This window comes from Prinia subflava, chromosome 15 (genome assembly GCF_021018805.1).
Source record: "Prinia subflava isolate CZ2003 ecotype Zambia chromosome 15, Cam_Psub_1.2, whole genome shotgun sequence".
Classification (NCBI taxonomy): Eukaryota; Metazoa; Chordata; class Aves; order Passeriformes; family Cisticolidae; genus Prinia; species Prinia subflava.
In genome coordinates, this window is record NC_086261.1 from 12,754,851 (window position 1) to 12,762,675 (window position 7,825).

General features: G+C 44.4%; 1 protein-coding gene across 2 annotated transcripts in view; it reads right to left on the bottom strand.

The window, feature by feature from the left end:
- Positions 1–6,026, bottom strand: part of RAB27A (RAB27A, member RAS oncogene family) — a 30,766-nt gene extending 24,740 nt beyond the window's left edge. The window contains exon 1 of one of the 2 annotated variants that reach the window (XM_063412596.1): positions 5,847–6,026. The gene's annotated coding sequence lies outside the window, so the exon portion shown is untranslated. The remainder of the gene's footprint in view (positions 1–5,846) is intronic. The other variant, XM_063412595.1, reaches the window with a different exon arrangement.
- Between the last annotated feature and the right edge of the window lie 1,799 nt (positions 6,027–7,825).

Here is a 7,825-nt window from a genome sequence, read left to right on the forward strand (position 1 = left end):
GGGCAAGTAGTCCATCATTCTCTCACAAGCTGAAAACAGTGCCTTTTGGTTAATTATGTGAACTATGGGACAGACAGAGAAATCTGCTGCTTCTGAACTCCAGCAAAGTATTACTTCTGCAGTGTTTTGTTTGATCTTCCATGCAATGAAGCACATGAAACCAAATTAAACAGCTGTGATGCCTATGTTCTTCTACCATTTCCTAAAGCACGAACATCATTAACATCAGACCTCCTTCATATTCCCATTTATCCAGTGACTCCCCACGTTAACTAACCTCACTGGTTGATCTGCCTTCCTTCAGGGTGAGCAGGAGGAACGGGTGGGCTTGGAAAGGTGGTGATGCTGCAGGACATTACCAAAGCAGGCCTTGCAGTTCCACTGGCCCCATTCCACTCCCTGTGTGACTCCCAATCACTAAAAACGTTACTGCTCCCATTCTTCACACTCCCACTGGATGCTAGGCTGAAGAAAAATTCCCCAAGGCTCAACACACCACACTGGAGATTATGAATGCAGTAAGGACTTTCTTGGAACAAAGCTCCAAATTTGCAATGCAAAAAACAAAGCTGAAATGAGGACGTGCCTCTTAGCCTGGTTTCCTAAGGAAACAAAGCTCATTAGAGAGGGGCACAGACACTGAATTTCTATTATTTCTGCCTTCTCCCCCAACACTTGAACCTGCTGATCAGTTTTAACACGCTTTACAGAGGGGAAGAAACCACAAAGAGCTGAACTTCCTGAATACTTGGTGAAAAAACTGTGAAAAAATGGCAGCGTGGATAAGGGGAAGAGTGGGATGTGTGCCACCCCTAAAAGGTGGCAAGGGAAACCAGTTCTCCAGTTCTGCAAGGGAAACCCACCAGGTGCCCTGGCAGTACCTGCTGCAGCACATACCATGACAGTCATTCAATTTTACATTTACTTTCAAGTTGGATTTAAAAGACAGTAGCTATTTCAAAAGCAAATTAAATTTAAGCACATCTATTATTAAAAAGTCAATGGAATAAAACCAGTGGAGTTTTGCCATATCAGCTGTTCAGATTTGGGGGAGGAGGAGTTTTGAAACTGCTGCTAAAAAGCATGATTCCATTTCTACAGCATGTTCTTTTCACAGGCCTGCTTTTTCAAAACCTGCTCTGCAGCTCCTACTGACACACAGCAGGATCTCCAGCCCTGTGGGTTATATCCTAAGTGACAACTCCAGAAATCTATCAAATAAAGATTTATATTCACCTCCTCCATTTCATAGATAAAGAACATTTTAAAAACTACTACTTTAACAACTCCAACGTGAGCCCATATTTATCCAAACTAAAATGATGAGAATTTTGCTATGAAATCCAGAAGAAATACAATCAAACCAGACAATACTACCTTCAAACTTGGTTAACACCATCCCTGTACAAAGATGTCTATCCTGACACCATTCCAAGAAAAAAATATGGAAAAATTAAGTATTAGTCAGACAGTTCATGCCCTGACAGAAAAGACCTGTCAAGCTGAATCAGTGTAAGAGGAGAAAGTCAGTGGAGCATGTGCAGTTACGTGCACAGGATCTGAAAGTGCTGCATGAGAAACTCTGTTGGAAATGGATAATACCAGCAGGGCCAGAACTACCCTGATACCTGGACCTTGGGTCATATTCAGTCACGCATAAAGTTTGGTTTAGAACAAAACAAGTGGGGGTGGGGGAGGAGGCATTATGATTTGACATTGCAATTAAAGAAAAAAAGCCACCATAAAAAGACCCCAATTATGCAGCTTTTTGCTATAATCTGCATTCTGAATGTTATCTAGGCTTCCAAGCAGACATGGAAAACACCAGCCACAGGCAATAACTGTAGCAGCAAATCATCTCATGCAAACTTTGCATAAAACCATTTCACAGCACAAGCAGTCCCACAGCTGTGAGCCTTGAGAGATACCCTGAAATTCTCAAAATGCACAACACTCCATGACAGCCACACAGTTATCAGCAGGGATCTCCAGGAGGAAGGCAATTTCCCTCAGCAATTACCAATATAAAATACTATACTAGCAAGACTGGTGGAGACACATAAGAAGAAAAACAAAACTTGCTTTTTTTATTCATAAAAAGGAATGAAGTTTTCTTTTCCCCCTACCCCCCATACATGCTTTAGTAGTCCTTATCACCACTAGCAGCCTTCAGTCCAGTTCAAATATTCCCCTTCCCCAAGGATGTTACTGGAATGAATTGTTTTCTTCCTTTCAGTTCACAGAACAACCGTTTTCCTTACAGCCTTTGGGTGATAAGGGAACAAAATGAAATCTCCCACATATTGAAAATAATGAGCCAGGCCTTAAGAGTCAGACTGGGCTGACTTTGGACAACAGCACTTCTCCAGAGAACCTTCATCATCTTTTAATGACATATGCTTAGTAAAAGTATTATAAAAATTGTGCATCCATTGTTTTCAATTTTGTTTTGCATTCTGCTGTTTCTAATTCAAACTTGATCGGGGCTTACACACTTGAAAGCCTATCCTTTCCAGCTAAATAAACTGCTCTAAAGAAAGGCATTGCTTCTACCCATGGAGCTCTCCTTACCTGAAAGTATTACTGAAGTGTCAGTTTTTACCTTCTTTGCCATTTATTCCTTTATCCTGTTATCACCTTTTAAACCAACAGCAGTACACAGCTGCAAATCTGCAGTCACAAACTCCAAACTTAATTTGGACTCAGCTACCTGATTTGTGTAGCATTGTCCATATACCCATCTAGTGTTTTATTTGCACATAAAATATTCAGCAAGGTGTACTCCTTACAGCCCTTTCATTCACATATCACATTTACACAAAGAATTACTGCAAAAGTGTACAGTCATTTTCAAGATACTTTTTGCAAGTGCCCACAAATTTGACTTTTAATTTTAAAACACTGAACACATATTAACCAACTTCTTTTGTCCGTTGCAAATCACAGATTTCTAGAAAAGTTGTACTCCTGCTAAGTTTGTATCTTCACTGCTGCTTCCTGCCCCTTTGCTACCTTACTACCACTCTTCACATTGTCTTCCAGAAGTGCCTTTTTCTGGCACACCTGATTCTTACCCATTTCTCATCAATAAAAGTATCAGACATAGAGAAAGAAAACAGCTATGGAAAATTGCAAACTCAGAAAAATATCACTGGTTTACACTTTGATATTATCCTCAGAGCCATAGAAGCAAGGACATTTGCCTGGGTTTTTTTTCCCTCCTGTAGTCTAAAATACTGAAGAACTTGTTAGGTCAGCTCCAGAGTGCTGAAATGTGCCAGTATGTGAAAAGAATTCCACCACCCAGGATATGCAAAACTGTCACACACACCCCAAAGCATCCTCAGCCCTTTGAAGCCACACCAACACCACAGGAAAAAAGTATGATGGTTATATGTCATATTTTAATCTATATGTCATAAGGCTTATTAGATTGGAAAATAAATTACAGGCACTGAGACTACTTATTATTATAAATCAAAAGTAAATTCTGCTGTTTTATGTATGAAAACACAACAATGTAAGGGTGTTCTAGGACTTATTCATAAAGCTCCACTGGAGATAAAAGGATAATTAAATCATTATGGGATCTGAGCTGATTTAACGTGGTTCAAGTTAATCTTGTTTCCTGACAGGGATGCAGTTCTGACTAAGAAGAGAAAGAAAGAAATGTGGAAAAGAAAGCTCATAACCAGATGCTATATCCAGAGAAAGACTGATTGGCAAATATTTATGTTAACAGAAAAAAAAAGTGTTTCTGCTAAAAAAGCTGCCTTTTATGAAACCATGCTGTACCTAAACAACTTTTTAGGCATGTTTGAAGCCAGTGCTGTAAACTCAAAAATTGTATCTGCAGCACTGAGTGGCATCTACAAGATAACAGGAACAAAAGCAGGTTCCAGAGCACAATGTATGCCCAGCCCAGGAAAAGTTCAGCTGTAAGTATCTGAGTGACCCTCTGCAGGGCTAATCACATGTGCAGAGTACAATAATGCAGCTTTAATTCAGAAGGGAATATTTGATGATTAATTATTTAAATCATTACTTTACCACATTTTAAATACATCTTAATTATATGCTGAGACATCAACAGGGGAAAAGGAGTTCTCATTCTTTATACTCCACCTCTAGTGCAAATTTTGCCTGTTTCTTCAAATTAAATTAAATTCTAACTACCTCTGCTGACTGTGACAGATTGGTGTTAGCAATGGTGTTGATCTGCAAGTCCAGGGCTATGCTTGAAAGGGACAGACCTTTCAATGGTCATTTACCAGCACAACCGAGAGCTCAAGGGCACACAGGGTTACTGCACATAATTCTTGTTTCTGTAAATTTCAAATGCTACTTCAGAATTCTTTTATCTCACCTTATCTTCTCTTTGAAAGAAAAGGAAATGTGTAATCAAGTGATAAAACAATGTGTTCCCGTGTTTAACGATCGTGATAAAACAAACTTACAGTCTGGTTTTAGACATCTGGTTGCTCATGAGAAATTTTGTTAACTGTGAAAATAAACCAGTGTAAGTTGTAGCACACCCTCTCTCCCAAACTCCTTTGTGCAAGAGATTAAGTAGATGTAAAATCGGAACCCTGAACGAGAAACACAGGAACATGCTGTTCTTTTTTCCATCTTTTTAACCATGCTTTTGAGACATGCATTTAGCATTACAAATACCACTCCTACATTTACCTATCAACATTTGAAATGCATATTGCAGTATATGCTTTTCCCTGGGTGGAAAGTACTTGGAACACTCACAAGTTTAATAAAAGTCTGTTACACAAAAGAAAGGCTGACAGAAGATGTCTATGTAAGATTACATTTCCAAGAAAGGGCAGAACAGATTTTGTAGTTTCAAAGAAAAACCTGTAAGTATAACAACACACCACCTTGCAGAACTAACACCAAACATGTGTTATCCTGATGAAAATCTCCTAAGCACCATCCATGAGGGAAGTGTTAGAGGATTCATACAATCAGAAAGCTCAAAATATTCCTGATACACCTCTAAGAGATAAAAATTGAGTGTTTTTGAGAGTTCTGAGAATATCCTTTATACTTTGCTAGCACCATTAAAAATGCCATTTATATCTTAATATACTCTAGTTACTTACAGAGCTAGGAAAATTAATAGGTGTTTCTGATGGATTTAGCTCTCTTTAGATCCAAGATCATCAAAGTGTAAACTCAGCCCAAGCATTGCAAATCGTGCTGAAGGGCCTTCCCAGCACAAAGCCTCCCTCCGAGGAGCAAACCTGCGGTGCTCAGAAAGGAGCAACAGGTCTGCTGATAGCCACACACAAGACCTGAGTCCTGGCTAGGCAGATAGCACTGCAGTGCTTTCACAATGATTGACCATTTTTAAAGCCTTTTTAAAAATTCAAACCAGACATGCAATCCCCTTCTCCTCTGCAAAACGAAGCGCAGGTCTGAAGCGGCGGGCAGCCGGCAGATGCTGCAGCAGCAGCTGCGCGGGGAGGCCCGAGCGCGGCCGCTCGCCCGCGGCAGCCCCGAGGGGAAGCACCTGAGGGCAGCCCTGAGGGGAAGCACCTGAGGGCAGCCCAGAGGGGAAGCACCTGAGGGCAGCCCAGAGGGGAAGCACCTGAGGGCAGCCCAGAGGGGAAGCACCTGAGGGCAGCCCAGAGGGGAAGCACCTGAGGGCAGCCCTGAGGCCGAGCCTGCCGACGGCTCGCTCCGATCTCCCGAGTGAGGCCCCTTTGTTACAGCCCGGGTCGCTGTTCCGGAGTCGAGGGGCGCCGGCACCCAGAGCTCCCTGCCCGAAACACGGTCCCGGGGCTGTGCCAGCCCAGCCCAGCCGCCCCTGCCCGCCTGCCCTGCCGCCCTACCTGCTCGCCTCCCGGCCGCCGGAGCTCCCGCAGCCGCGTCACACCGCACCTGCCCTTTTTTGGGCTCCGACCGTGTCTTTTCCGTCAAGGCAACATCACTTCCCGTACGGCCCGAGGTGGGGGCGGGCCGGGCGGCACCGCCCCGGCGTGTCCCGGCCCCGCCGCGGCCACCTGGGCGGGCTGAGCGCGGCCCGCGGGCAGCACCGCGCGGTGCTCAGCGGCAGCGGCCGGGCCGGCTCTTCAGCCCTCCCCTCCTCGCCCCTCGGAAAGATCTCGCACCGTTTGGTAAGAATTCATGACAGGCAGAACAGGTTTTGCAGCTAAAATCCGCGGTGCCCGGTTAATGCGCACCGCTGTGGGTTTAATGAGTTCTTCCTGCCGCCTGCTGGCTGCCTGCCGCTCCCCGCAAGGAACAGTGCTCCTCACTCAGCAGCTGCCCGATAAACGCTTTAAATCCAGCACTCTCAAGAATTCAGCAAGCAGAGTCCTAAGCTCAGTTGCATCAATAACCCTTTCCGCCTGCATCAGTTCAGACATCCTTTCCTGAGGTTTTTCAAATTCAACTGCCATCTTTATGGACAAATCCAGTCATTATATTTACAAAGGAAATGCCTTCTAGACCTGAGATACACCTATTAAAAATAATATATTTTCAATATATGGTGGTACTGTAAAGCAAGCTGCTGGAGTCACTGCAGTTCCAGTGTTTTCGATGAACTTTTGTGGCAATTTGTGGCATTTCCTCATAGAAGCAGGGAATGGTTTGGGTTGGAAGGGACCTTACAGATCAGCTAGTTCCAACCTGCTGTCATTGGCAGGGACACCTTCCACTAGACCAGGCTGCTCAAAGCCCCATCCAGCCTGGCCTTGGACACTTCCAGGGACAGGGCAGCCACAGCTCCTCTGGGCATCCTGTGCCAGTGACTTACCACTCTAAATGTAAAAAATTTCTTCCTAATATCTAATCTAAACCTACCCTCTTTCAGTTTAAAGCCACTGCCCATGTAATGCCACATCCAAACAGCATTTACTGCACTGAACTGCACTTCCCAGCCCACCTCCTACTGCTATCCTCCCATCTCAGCTTCCATACCACTGCCTCCAGCTGTAACATTGTTCTTGGCTTAATATAAAGACACCCAGACAACTGGTTTCTTCCCTCATTCTGTCCAAACAAGATTCTGTGTTAAAACCAAAACTACGTGTGAGTTTGTCCCATGATCTCCTGGGTTTGACTTCTTTTTAGATTTACTGAAGTCTTAACATATCTACTGATCTGGTTTCCCCAAGTCTCAGATTCTGTTCTGTCAGACTAATCCATACCTATTCCAAGAGCCATGCTGTCTTCCTGAGCCACCCATTGAGGCTCTTCTCCAAGTACAACCCATTTTTCAGGCAGATTTATCTATTCTACATTCATTGTAGCCTCCCTCTTGTCAAGAATGAAATAAGCACATGTGGTATGTGTGTGTATGTACATATGGCCAGGTCTGATTATAAGTTAAGGGTACCAAAGTTGGGTGCAGTTCCCTTCTCAGCCATTTGGACAACTGCTTTCCCAACTGAGCTAACGTATTAAGAACTGAAACCATGAGATGCAGAGAAAAATGTTATTTATCACTTTGAGAATCAGATCAGAGGCAATCCAACAAAACCCGTGAAGTGTAACGACACAGCAGCAGCCTTCTTTTTTGGAGTTTCCTGATGTTATTTAAATTTAGATGTGAAATAGACCTTCAGCCATTCAGAATATCGTACACGATTCAACATTCACGTCCCAGAGTCTGGTGCCAAACACAGCACGCAGCTGCAGCTGCGGCAGGCGGGCGGCTGCGGCGGGGGCCGGGCTGCAGGGGCGGCTCGGGCAGGTGACGGCTCCGAGCGGCTCCATCTCCCGCGACGTGCGAGGGCCGCGCTGCGAGGCGGGACCCGGGAACGGCGCCGCATGACTCCCTCAGGGCCTCTTGTCGGGCGCGGCG